General features: G+C 40.7%; 1 long non-coding RNA gene across 1 annotated transcript; it reads right to left on the reverse strand.

The window, feature by feature from the left end:
- Positions 1-883: 883 nt before the first annotated feature.
- On the reverse strand, positions 884-13,135 carry LOC131382964 (uncharacterized). Its single transcript, XR_009212597.1, has 4 exons — positions 13,049-13,135; positions 8,015-8,050; positions 7,197-7,342; positions 884-1,052 (listed from the first exon to the last, which is right to left on the reverse strand). It is a non-coding gene; the product is annotated as an uncharacterized LOC131382964 (long non-coding RNA).
- Positions 13,136-13,419: the final 284 nt, after the last annotated feature.

Below are 13,419 nucleotides of genomic sequence, written 5' to 3' on the forward strand. Positions count from 1 at the left end.
CAGCAACTGAATAAGCAAATGAGTATAATCGTACTGAATAAAATATTTCCTGTTACTCCACAATCTTAATTACCCTGAGGACTGTGGCCATAGAGAGAATGCCAGTCTGTGTATTGGGGGAGGCAGGTGTAGTTGATGCTCACAGACACCTTTTCACCAGTGCCCAATCAGGGCCAGAAGGGTGAGAAAGGAGGTGGCCAAAGGCAAATACCAAAGTCTCCACGAGAATCAAAGAGACACAGTTACAATCTTACCCTTATGTCTTGCAAAATGCTGTGTTTCATTATTTGCTTATTTTTTACGTATCGTTTGAATACTAGTAAATTTTAATGGAAAGAGTTGCAGCTAGAATGAGGAGATTTACACTCGAGCCCTGACCCTACATAGTTATGTGACCTTAAACTCACTCTCACTGGTTTCAAGTTCATCGTCTGTGGAATGAGGAGAACCATCCGTCATCTAGCTACCTTTCTTCATCCTGGGGCCACTGAGAAGGACAAAAGAAAAGGATGGGAAAGTACTTTGTAAAGTCTCAAGCTTCCTCTACACTGCTGAATTCTCCTCTGCTTTGAGCTAACCACCATTTCCTGCAGAGAAAATGGTAGCCTCCTTGTCTTCTCCCACCTTCTTCTTCATCCAGGTTTCCCAATGCTGTGGGTGAAATGAACAAGTTGTCCTAGGGGAGACTTCCAGCTGCTGCACAGCCAACTGCCTCCAGTGGGCTCCAGGTATGTAGCCTAATAAGAGCTGTTCAGCTGACAGCCCCATACCCATTACACTGAGAAGCAGGGCTTGAGATAAAACACAGCCACCCCACTCACCACCTCCCAACGTTCCCCACAGTCTACTTTCTGAACCGCTCCCCTTGACTCACCTTGCTCCTGACCTTGTGACTAATCGTTTTGCTTCTGTTCACCACACCCTCTGGTTTCATAGGTAGTTCCAGTTATCTGGCTTGGACTTTTTGCTTCTCTTCTCCATCCTGATTTAATTGATTCATTGAATCATACTCCCTTTACTGACAACTGGTCCCAGCACCTTATACTTCAGCCCTGTGAATGGGACACAGACAAAGAGAAAGTTTTATATGCAGATGTAGGAACTGAGATGTCTCCCCCAAAAATAGGCTGTTTAAGGACTTCTACCAGCACTTCAGGCATTTTCTCTTTGGGGGCAAAAACTTGGACAAATTGAACAATTTCAAATTCTATGGAACAGGTACCTTGGGAAAAGGCGATGAGGGGAGAAGGGGAAGTTTCCCCCCATTCATCTTTTATTCCTACCTTAAATGGAACCACATACTAGCATATGTCAAAAACACAGGGGAACCATCTTCTGCTCATGCCTCTCCATATAGATGTTGACTCAGTAGATGAAGAATGCTGAATGGGAACGGAACTTTAACTCAAATTCATTCCCTATAATTTCACAATAATATAGACACCAAACTTAAACATTTTTTTACAATGTACTGAGAGCAAGGGCCATGTCTATCTTGTTCACTGGAGTATTTCTAGAACCTGGCACAATGCCTGGCACCCAGTAGGTGTTTTAAAATATTTGTTGCCTGAATGAATATATAAGAAGAAAAAAAGTAATAATTTGAAGGATTTCTTATTATCTGATGCTGATAGAGAGTAGAGTTACTGATTTACAGAACAAGTATCCAGCAGTACAGCTCGCTAATACCTTTTAAAACGTGTTGATGCTCATAAATCCAAAATAAACGACCTGTAAAATCACTTAAGAAGAAATAATACGCATTTAATCAGGCTTGCAGAGGAAAGTCTGAAGAAAAAGCAGAGAATTTCATGAAGAATTATTAAATCCCTTCAAATTCAATCGCTGGCCGATCACAGACACGCCACATGTCCCTCTGCCCACAGGGCCGTCACTTTAGGCGGTCTTCCTCAGTGTTTCCTTATAAAACTCCTAAATTACAGCCACCTCCTGGAGCCACAGAAAAAGGCTTTGGATTGACTGAAAAAAGGGCAAGTCCTCTTACAGGTCTAGCCAGCACACTTTTCCATATTCCACAGAGAGATCTTAAATAAAGGGGGAGAAACTGAACACATCGCCCACATACTAAAGCCAGTATCTTCAAAGTCTTACACACAGCTTTAGCTTCATGTCAAAAGGGCTCTTCCTCTGGCAAATAAAATTCAAAACACTGTGAAATGTCAGTCTGTGCCGCTGCTTTATAATCCTGTTGAAGTTTCTGGAATTTAACGGTGTTCTGGTACCTTCCATTCCAACCTGGATTTTGCCTCTTAGTCTGCTAATGAGAGTGACTTTACCTTTCCTGGAGTTTGATTAAGGTCCTGAGGGTGGCAGTAAAATGGATCCATGTTTTTATTACAAACTCAATTAGCAGAAGTTGGAATTGCTCTCTTCAACAAAGTTAAATAAATTGTTAATGAGAAATTTACCTTCACTGGATTTGCTAGTTGCCTTATTAGCTTGGAGTCAACACTATTAAAGGAGAAGATGTTTATTAAAGCTTAAGGTGTTTGCTAGATGGAATGTTAAAAAGAAGATGGCAGGATAGCACCACTGACTGCCTGCTTCCAAAACTCAGAGGGGCTCCCATGATCCATCCAAAATAACTGACTTCCAGCCCTCATTTGGGTCTCTTCATCAGGGAAATAGCAATTTACCCAGTAGATAAAAGTGCCAGACATTCCTGGAGAGCATCTAAAGCTTCTCTTTTCACTCGATGTCATGGGGACGTTTTTAAAGATGGACACTAGCATGAAGAAAGATTACCCAGTAGTAGATGTGTCTGAACAGGGCATAGGAACACTTTTCCGTCTCTGCTAAGAAGGAAACTAAAACACCCCTCCATAAATGTCAGGAGCATAGAAGAAGGAGCCTATTTACTCAAGAAACTTTACATACAGACCTCAAAACCACTTACCCAAGGAAAACAATAATGTCTCCCTGATGTGGCATTCCCAAAATGCCTCGTTTTAATAACCAGGACCAGCTCTAGGCAAAGTTGTGAGGCCAGTCAAGATTCTTTTCAGCCCCCTCTCCATTTATGTCTCTCTTAAAAATGTTCCCCTGCCCCCCCGCCCCCCCCACACCGCCCACTATGTAACCCCTGCGATAGGATCTGCAGACTGATTCACTCCATTGCAAGATTCCTCCTTACAGCTACTGTATGGCCCTCAAGAGTCAGAAAAGCTAAGGACCTCATTTCCCAGAGTCCCCTGCTGCTTAGGTTCCATGTGAAACCCAGTGTGAGCCAAACACGCTCCCTCATGAGAGCTGGACTATAGAAGCAGACATCAAGGCTGAGGCTGCATCCCACCACTTCTGCTAACCAGCACGGTGTGGAGACATGTGGGAACTATAACAGAGCCCCCAGGGTCCAGATCTTATCACTGGGGCTATTGAGAGGCAAGTGCAGTTTGGATAGACGTGGTGAGGTGCAGAGCCAGCAGTTATAGAGGCGACCTCCTTATTCACCAACCTGATCATGGCAGAGGCAGCAACTGGCTCCGTGGGCCAGTCCTGAGGTGTTGTTCTGAGGTGTGATTCCTGGAAGCTCTGCTTAAAGAACTCTAGCCTTTCTAGTGATCTCTGTAAGCTCTTATTCCTTGTATGAAACTCATTTCTGCTAAAAATGACTACACTGAATTCTGTTATGTACAACTAAACCCTGACAGAAATACTTCCTTCCCACATAGGCAACCGAGTAACTTAATACTTGGCCCTTCATCTTCTCAGATGAAATGGTTGATAAACTAATTCACAATAAATAGTCAGTAACTAATATAGCAACTTCTTATGAATAATGGCCTTAATCAAAGCAAAAGATTCTAATGGTAGACGACCATGAATGGTCTATGATGTTGATGGAGATTTTTTTTCCTAGGCAAGAAAGCGAAGGTTTTTTAAAATTTAAAGAAGTTGTTATTAGTTGTTGCTGATGATGATAATGTTGGCGGTGATGTTTAAAAGTTGTCCTCACTTGTAAAGTTCCCTGGGCTGACAACTTCGACTCACCCTCTCCACCTAACCCTCTAACTGTGGCCAGAAACACCATGATCATGACTCAGTTTTTTGCCTCTCACTGCAAACTTCATATAGGGAGCTTTCATGAAACTATACAGAGAAAACTTGCCATATAAGAAAATGAACAAGTGTTCTAGCATCTCTCTGAAAATTGATAGTGCACTTTTAGATAGAAGACAGAGAACAGGCTGAGGAAGAAGGCAAATAGGTAGAGAGAGATGATTGACAACGTCCACCTGCACATCCACAGATGTTCCTGAATCAGCTACTTTGTCAAGACCCCACCCTAGGTGCTTCTGGTAAAGAGGTAAGGCTTGTCCTGGATTCCAGGATCTCACAGTGTAGGGGAACAAGGGAAATTGCCATTTCTTAATCACCTATCATTTGCTAGTAGACTTTGTCTCTATTGATTTCATTCATTCAATAAATATTTCATTTTTGTTCTAGTTTATGAGACAGATGAATAAGTTAGGTTTCCTAATCCCTTATAGAGGGAGCCAGACATGGCATTAGTACTTACACAAAACATTTTCAATTATAACTGAGGCAAGTACTACAAGGAAAATCATAGCACACGGTCTAATGGAGGAGGAAGAGGAGTTAGCATGACTTGATCTGAGGGTCCATGGAAGCCTTCCCAGAAAAAAGCTATTCCAGCTGGGTACTGGAGCCAAGCATGAATTAGCCCAGTGGAAGGAACAGCACCAGCAAAGGCCCTGAGTTGGAAGGAGCTCACTCCAAGAATAAGGTACATATTATTATCCCCATTTTACACATGAAGCAGCTGAGATCTACAAAGATTAAGTAACTTCCTAAGATTATGCACAGCACATGAACTCAAAGATAGTGATCTACCATATAATCCAGCCTCTCCTAGAGGCAGAAACAAAGATACACAGCAGCCTTTAAAAACAATTATCAGGAGACCCTCTCATGCCCCTCAAGGCCAGTGTTCCTCCTGAAGGAGCTAAGGACAGGTTTTCATTTGCTCACTCTACTGGGCTCCAGATCAAATTAAATTAAAAGCCAGCTATTTCAGACGAAAAAGTCCTGCGTCCTTTTTGGGAATAAAATCGTCTTCCCTCCTCCCCAAGGCCTTTCATACCATTATGGTGCAGTCCCAAGCTATCAATGATAGTGAAAAAATGGGTCTTTGCGATAGAGGAAAGAGGCTATTCAAACTGCTCCTGATTTCTATAAAAGAGAGATCTTTTGATCTTTGAAACAGCCATAGGGCAGTTTGATCTTTCTCAAACTCATTTATTTTAGATTCTTGCAAATTTCTTTTCTGTAGGTTTACTTCCTCAGAAAACTCAATATTCAATTGAACAGTGACTTTTATATATTGAAATGCAATATTGAATAGCAGAAGCCTAATAAATGCCATCCCGCCTATATAAGATATTTTAAAAATCATAAAAGGGCTGATTGAGCCCGATCCAGGCAAAGATGACAAAGCGAATTCAATGCTTCTTTTGAAAATGAGTCATGGTCAGAAATACTCACTTTGACCAAAAGCATTTCTTTGAATGCCAGAGGTAAATTTGCTCACTTTCATTTTCTGCCTGGGTTTCAGATCGGCCCTGCAGAACTGAACAAAATCAACTCTGAGAGGTCCTGGCAGCTGTTCCAGATGTAAATGTGAACAGGATACTGAGATTGGGCCTATTTCCTTCTATGTGTTATTTTCAAATTATGCAGATAATATTCAGATATGGGTCTATCAGACTTGGTATATTTTTTTCAGGGAGGAGTAAATCATTGCTATTCTCTGCTGCATCAACATTCCCCAGGACCACCCTTTTTTTTTTTTTTACTTAGAAAAAGGATATTTTATTGTCATGAGCCTCTAAATTACTGGCACAAGAAGAATCTGACATATGTTCCCAGTCGTGGGGGGCTCATGGGAGGACAGGTACAACATACTCAATAGATTAGCCAAAAGAAACAGCCTTTGATGTCAGGGAACCTTTCCAAATTTCATGTAAGATTCAAACAATCTGTGGGAAATCAAAGTTCTCAATCAGAACTTCTGTCCCACTTCTCTTGGTGCAGCTATGGCTGGAGGAACTTTTGTTTTAACTATTTGTAGATTATTACTCAGTTTGAGAGTGTGTTTCTCTCATGACCCTTCCAACATTATGAACTTTACGGAGATCGATAACTTCATTCTCCATCTTCATCTTAACACATACACTTTTTCCCTCTTGGGTATGTGTTTTAGGAAAATGCAGATTAGCACTGCCAAAGAGCCAGTTGTTTTTAGCAACATTCCCCTCAGTGTGATCTCCTAAGAAGGTCTGATTTTATTAAGTATTAAAGGAACACTCTATGTTTTCCACACTCCCTGTATCAGCTAAAGGCTGGAAAGGGCAGGAAAAGCAGGATCTCCATGGAGGAGGAATGATAACCACTTGGAAGAAGATGGTGGAGAAAAAGCAGGCATTGGCTATGCACAGAAGATGTGGGTCTTGCTTTAACAATCTCCCTTAAGGCTTGCTGCCCCACACTTTCCTTATGGTGTCAGGATTCCAAAAACATTCTCTGGGAACCAGAGACAAAGGTGGCACCAGTACCTCAGAGCCTTTTGATTAAAGAGTTGTCGTTTTCCATCTTGGGACCATGGAAAACAACTTTTACATAAGAAAGTTTCTCTCGAGGGTGAGTAAACCATCCACAGCTTAAAAATAAAAATGGATAATTAATGTCCATGAAAGGACACTAAAGAAAAGATTCCCAGCAAATCAAAGGTAAAATTCTGAGCTTGTACGACTATATCCATAGACATGTCCATGCCTGTCTCTAGAGCCATTAGCTATCCAAGAGACATTGGAGGAAAGAAATTATTTTTTCCTTAGAAGCAAATGGAGGCTTCCTTTTCTTTCCATCAATAACACTTTAAAACCAACAAACAAACAAACAAAAAATAGTATCTGGATTTCTAGACACTCACAAATATGTTATTCATAGGTTTCTTACACTCCTGGACCTAGCACATAAGGTAGCATGTTCTAAGAATAATGTTCTGAGAGGAACGTAAGATATGCAAGAACTAATGTCATTCAAGGCACAGTAATACAATCCAAAGACAAAACAGCACCACACACATCTTACAGGGCATGTGCTCTGTGTCTAGTCTATCATTGGTTTGAAAAACTCTAGTGGAATGAGATTACCTTTGTCACTCAGTTAGCACCACTTGTCTCCTTTCATTGACTCTGCTGTTTCCCGTTTATATTTTCAGCAGGAGATTGAATCAAGCTGTAGACTTATGGAATAACGCCCCCAGACATTCACCCAAGAGCAGTTTGGGCGAAGTTTTCTGTGTCAGAAATAAAAATGTTGAATTTGAAAATGAAGTACAACCAAGTGGAAATATAAAATGGCAGAGGAGGGCCAGATGCGATGGCTCATACCTGTAATCCCAGCACTTTGGGAGACTGAGACAGGCAAATCACTTGAGCTTAGGAGTTCAAGAGTAGCCTGGGCAACACAGTGAAACCTTGTCTTTACTAAAAAGACAAAAGTTAGCTGGGCGTGGTGGCACACGCCTGTAGTCCCTGCTTCTTGGGCAGCTGAGGCAGGAGGAACACTCCAGCACAGGAGGTTGAGGCTGCAGTGAGCCCAGATTGCACCACTGCACTCCAGCCTGGATGACAGAGTGAGACCCTGTCTCAAAAATAAAATAAAATAATAAAATGAAATGGCAGAGGAAGGCTGCCTGCCTAATTAGAGTGGTGGAACAAAGTTATGAAGCAAGAATGCTTAATATCAGGAGAAAAATGGAGGATTATGGCTTTAAATAAATAGGACCCACTCTCCTAACAGCATCTTCCCCATTCCAGTGCAATCCCCCACACTAGACCATCTGCCAGTTGCTCTGGCAAGAGTGTGTCACCAAGTAGAATGGATCCATCAGCACGGTCATTGTCTATACTCACTAATTCTGGGATAAAGTCAAGAAAATTCCTCCAATGCAGAACACAACACTAACCTCAGTGACTGTAGCCCTTATATATCCAACGATCATCTAGGGAAGCAAGAGAGAAAGCAGCAATAAAATTCCAAAGCAAAAAGATAATTCTGTGAAACATCACTTGTAAATGAAGCAATGGGGTACAGTTTGGAGCAAATGTTCACTGATAATAAATCAAAAGCTCAATATTTGCCCCCTCAGGCCTCCCCAAACTTCCCATCAGTAAAATGCTATCAAAACAAGCAAGGAAAAATATATTCCTACTTCAATCTCTATTTCAGTGCAAAATACAGTTCTCAAAATGTCAGTTTCATCTAGTTTGGCCTTTCCAAGAACGTGCATAGTTAATCGTCAATGAACTATAGTGTTTGGAGGATGCTGTTTAATTGAATTTTCAGGTTAACTGGGGCTAAGCAGAAAACTTTTTTTTTTTTTTTTTGGTTCTAGTAGGAATCCTATAAAGTACTGATGGAATGGAAATGATGGTGTCCTGGAGACCCAGGGACCTAGGTTCCTAGGAAATTTCTTGGAAGGTCATATGCAAAAGAAATCCTGACAAAAAGAAGGCAAATAATACCTCGTTGTCAGCTGTGCTTGTGTCCCAGGCCTTTAGGTAGAGCTCTCTGATAGACTGAGCTGGAGCCTGTGCCTTAGCTCAGGACTTTTAGGTCCTCACCCTGTCCATGTGCCTAAAGCCAAATCTTATTATTAGGACATCACAGGAAAAGAGCAAATAAAGAATATTTACAATGAGAAGGAAGTGCAAAATATCCTTGCTTAATATGCCACATGGAAGTGAGTGCTAAACTGCCTACTTCAGCCTCCTGAAGAAGAGAAGCAGATTTTACCTTTTAATAATAAATGTGGTTCACGGCAAAAATGGGTTTCACCTCATGGATAATTTTATGCCTCTTTAATTGAAATTTTACTCTATTATATAGATGATGACTTGCATGTTACTCCTCCATGTCTTTACCAGATTCAGAGAATATAACACCACTAAATTACTATCATTGCCGTCATTACAAACACATATTTTCTAGCACAGTTGGTTCCACAATAGACTAGCACACCAGTGCTTACTGTAGGAAAATGTAAAAGAGAAGGCCAGCGCAGTGGTCATTTAAAGAGATCTAAGCCATCTAAATTATCCTCCTAAAAACCCTTCAAAATCCTAAGAAGACAAGTAATATTAATTTACTTTTAAAGTAAGGATACTTTTTATAATTAGTACCTTGCCCTTTTGTTTAAACTGTGACAGTCAAATACATTTTTTAATGATATATGAATAGTTCATGGATAACACAGGCCCTTATATAAACAATAGGTATGGAACATATAATTCCATTTTAAACTTGTCATTTTACATTTTTGCAATTTAATAGTAATTAGATCCTAATCTCATTATCTTAAGACTTTGCAGTTTGTATCTTGGATTTCAGGACAATGAAAGGTCACCTCTGAGTTATGTGAAGCTGTGGCCTTGTTTGGGAACACAATTCCCAAATATAACACTGTTTGAATGGGAATATATTATCCATTATACACTGATGTATTCAATGATCTAGTTTCCAGAAATAGATTTTGGCAGATAGCAAGGACTGAACTTCTATTAATGATACCCCTGCCTCCCTGCTTTAATTACTTCCTTGAATCAAGTATAGAAAGCAATTGATTCATCTATTGATTATGGTAAACAAGCACCATAGGGAGCTTCATTGGCATTTCATAGGGGGCTTCTGGCGAAAAGGGATGTATCCATCCTCCAGTTCATAGGACAAAGAAGCCCATGCATGAAGTCACCATAGCACTTAGAGACCAGTGTCCACCAACCATGAAAACCAAATGCAATTCCTTTTGATTCTCCAGCTCCCTAAGAGGGCATGAAGTTTCTCCAAAGAGAGTTTGAAGGCCTTGTCTGCCCAGATCTGGATGCAAAGCTCAGTTAGGTTCAGCTCTGAGGCTCTGACTCCACAGGCTCAGGAGTTTGCTTACATTACTCTGAGATCACAGGTCACCCTCCGAGATCTCAGCGAATTCGCTCTCCCACAGTTTACTGCAGGAGTCCAACAGGCAGAGTGTGAGAGGGTGAAAGATGAATCTGTGTAAAGTCATCACCATTCCCAGAAAAAGAATCCCAAGCATGTACTCAGCTCAAATATGAACTGGGGGACATCCAATGAGCCTGTCACATGACATAGGACTTGAGAAAAGTCAAAAATATGCTTGCTTACTTAGTTCATGATTAGCTATTTAAGACAAGTTGCAAGGATGCAAAACACATATGAAAAAGTGAAAGCATAAGGCAAATCCACAAAGGGACAATCAGTAATAAAAATACCATGATATTTTGTTTCCAATTGAGTTAGTCAAAACACTATCAGCTATTGGTGACTGACAAAAACGCAACTCAAACTAGTTGCAACCAGAAAGGGAACCTATTAGTTAATAAACTTGGAAATTCAATCTTGCTTCAGGTACTACTGAATCCCAGATACTCAAATGATGTCTTCATTATGCCTTCACTCTATCACCATCTCCTGGCTCTGGATGTTCTGTGTTGGATTCACTGATCTCTTCACAAATTCCCAAAAAACCTATAGTTCCAGGCTTGTTTCTGTTGCTTGCAATCTTAGAAAGAAAAAAACAGACCCTCTCCTCTAAAAGTTTCAGCAGAAATCCAAGGGTTATGTGCATCAGCTCAGTTTGGGTTGAATGCCATCCATAAGCTTTACACTGCACCTAGGGGATAGAACACGCTTGTTAGACCTATTCCTGTTCAAGAGGTGTTGGGAGCCCCACCTGAACAACACTGATCAAAAGAGAGGAAGGGGGCAGTCCCCAAACGAAAAGTGAGTGATGGCAAAATAAAGGAAAAGGGTGTTGGGCAGAGAAACAACAGATAATCATTTTAGCTACCAACACTCAGATGGCAGTCTGTGGATTACACTTGGAAATGCCTAAAATTCTCTAGACAATCTCAGCGCCCTCTCCGGCATTTGCTCTTCAGTTCAAGGACCCAAGACAACATCAACTAGAAGACTCATTGTGCATTGCTCATTCATTCAACAACTATTATGCACCTCCCCACACCTAGTTACTGGGGATACAACGGCAAGCAAGATATATAAAGTATGATAAGAGATAGGATGAGGAATGACATCACAACTAATATTTATCATTAGGTGGCAGACACTGTGATGAATTTCTTTACATATTTTTAAGGGTGTTACAGAACACAGAGAAAGGAATCCTAGCCCAGCCTTGCGAGATCAGGCAATGCTTCTAGAGGAAATCAATTTGAAGTTGAGGTTTGAAAAATGGGTGAGAGTTTGTCTAATCAAAGAGAGCAGTTAGGTAGTTCAAGCAAAGGAAACAGCACAAGCAATGTCTCCCAAATCAAGAAACAGTATAGTATTTTAGAGGAACAGAAAGACTTTTATAAACTCAAATAGTTTATTAATATAAACATTCTTAAGGGCAAAAACTATTCTTATTCCACTTACAATGTAATCTTAAACAGGTTACTTGAATCCTCTGGGTCTCTCTCATAATGTTGTTATAAGGATCAAATGTAATAATATAGGTAAAATAGTAAATTTAAAGTCATCTACAACTCCAAGGCACACGTTGAGAACTGAAGCTATTATGTAGATTCATAAATCCTGCATGATTAAGGAAAGATGACTGTCTCTGTATAATTGGATCACTTAAGAAAAACATGCTTGAGCTTTCTGATGTCTATTTACCACTAAGGCCTCCTTAAACTCATTGTGTGAGGTTAAACTATAGTCTTCAGACAGGGAAGACAAGGGTCATGTGTCTTTTATATCAGTGATCAGAAATTTAATAAGAGGGGGCAGGGAGTGTGGAAGAGTGTGCTCTCTAGGAAAACAATGGAAGTGTTCGAAGAATGTGGGTACAATGCACTATTATAAAAACATCCTTGGCAGGAGAGAGAGATCCTGGGATTTTTTTTTTTTTTTTTTTGAGATGGAATTTTACTCTTGTTGCCCAGGCTGGAGTGAAATGGCATGATCTCGGCTCACTGCAACCTCCACCCACTGGGTTCAAGTGACTCTCCTGCTTCAGCCTCCCAAGTAGCTGGGATTACAGGCACCTGCCACCCCACCCAGCTAATTTTTTTGTGTTTTTAGTAGAGACAGGGTTTCATCATGTTGGCCAGGCTGGTCTTGAACTCCTGACCTCAGATGATCCACCTGCCATGGCCTCCCAAAGTGCTGGGATTACAGGTGTGAGCCACTACGCCCAGCCGGGATCATGGGATTTTAAAGGGAAAGGAGGAAAAAGTTTGCATCTCACGTTCTAAGAATATAATCCACAAAAAAAAAAAAAGGATATGTTTGGAAGATACCTGGAAGGAGGAAAAATATAGGGTATGAAGTGAGAATGAAAGATTAGGAAGTATGAATCTAGGAGAAGTAGTAGAAATAGTTTGGGGGACTCATACTCTTAAAATATCAACATAAGGTATGTTTAAATTGTAACCCAGGCCAAAGAGTCATGAATAATCAGTTTGTCTTGGAGAATTCTGGAATTATAAACAAAAGGATACAAAGCATTGTCCAAGGTAAATATTGACATAACTGAAGAGGAACTAGAAAAACTCTTAATAAGGCCAAAAATACTGCATCTGGGGCAGATGTTTCACATTCTAACAATAAACACTCTGGTACAAGAAGTCTAAGGATGAGGGGTAAGAATGGTGTCCAATAGGTTGAAAAACTGACTTTGAACAAAGACCTTCTCAAATTTAAAACAGTGATACTATAAAAACATGAATATTAATTTTTAAGACCATGTTACTTCTTAAAATAAAGGCAATTCTGTCTGCCAGACACTCATTTGCCCACAAATATGAGGGGATTAGTGTTCATATCCTGAAGCAGCCATCTGGTTTATACGGTGACAAACGCACAGTGGTTTCTTCCTCAACTCCCAGCTGCCCAGGAGTGAAGTGGTCTGGGAAGCCCCAGCACGACAGCTGGGCCGCTACTAGGTCTAAGCCCTCCAGCCCCTGCAATGACAAACCTTTTTGCTGAGACACACCTCCGCTCCACCATCAAGGATGGCTATGGAAAGACTTCACTAATTCCTTCGGATTCATGCCCTGCTTCCTCCCAGGAGGACGTTCAGGTGGGGTAACCTGAAACAGAATAAACAGAAGCCCATTACTGCTGCTTAGTGGGAGCCAGTGAAGGATCTTGTCAGCAGAAAAGCACCATGGCAACCAGTTCTTCAAAGCATTTTTTAAAACTACAAGTTGAATTTCATCTGGAAACATCCCAATTACCCAATTAGACTAAGCTGCAAAGTCTTTTTAGAATAAGCTCAGATCATAAGTGAGTGAATAGCTCAAACCCAAACCATTGCTTTCTGATATCCAGAAAATATAAGTTTGT

Source organism: Hylobates moloch, unplaced genomic scaffold (assembly GCF_009828535.3).
Source record: "Hylobates moloch isolate HMO894 unplaced genomic scaffold, HMol_V3 SCAFFOLD_3, whole genome shotgun sequence".
NCBI lineage: Eukaryota > Metazoa > Chordata > Mammalia > Primates > Hylobatidae > Hylobates > Hylobates moloch.